The following is a 320-nucleotide window of genomic DNA, read 5'->3' as shown; positions in this document are numbered from 1 at the left end:
TTTTTTCTCAGTGTATCTGTGTATGTGGATAACTTCAAACGTTAAAATAAACATTTTTTAAACATTAAAAAATATTTCTTCAGACGTTAAAATAAATGTTTTCAAACGTTAAAAAATATTTTTCAAACGTTAAATAAATGTTTTTAAACGTTAAAAAATATTTCTTCAAACGTTAAAATAAACGTTTTTTAATGAAAAAAAGAGCACTTAACCCATTATTTAAATGTTTTTAAAAATGTTTTTTAAATATTTTTTTAATATTTTTAAAAATATTTTTTCAAACATTGTGTGCTGATTGGGTCTCCGCGTGAGATAAGTGG

Source organism: Wasmannia auropunctata, unplaced genomic scaffold (assembly GCF_000956235.1).
Source record: "Wasmannia auropunctata unplaced genomic scaffold, wasmannia.A_1.0 LD336064.1, whole genome shotgun sequence".
NCBI lineage: Eukaryota > Metazoa > Arthropoda > Insecta > Hymenoptera > Formicidae > Wasmannia > Wasmannia auropunctata.
This window is presented reverse-complemented; position numbering follows the sequence as displayed.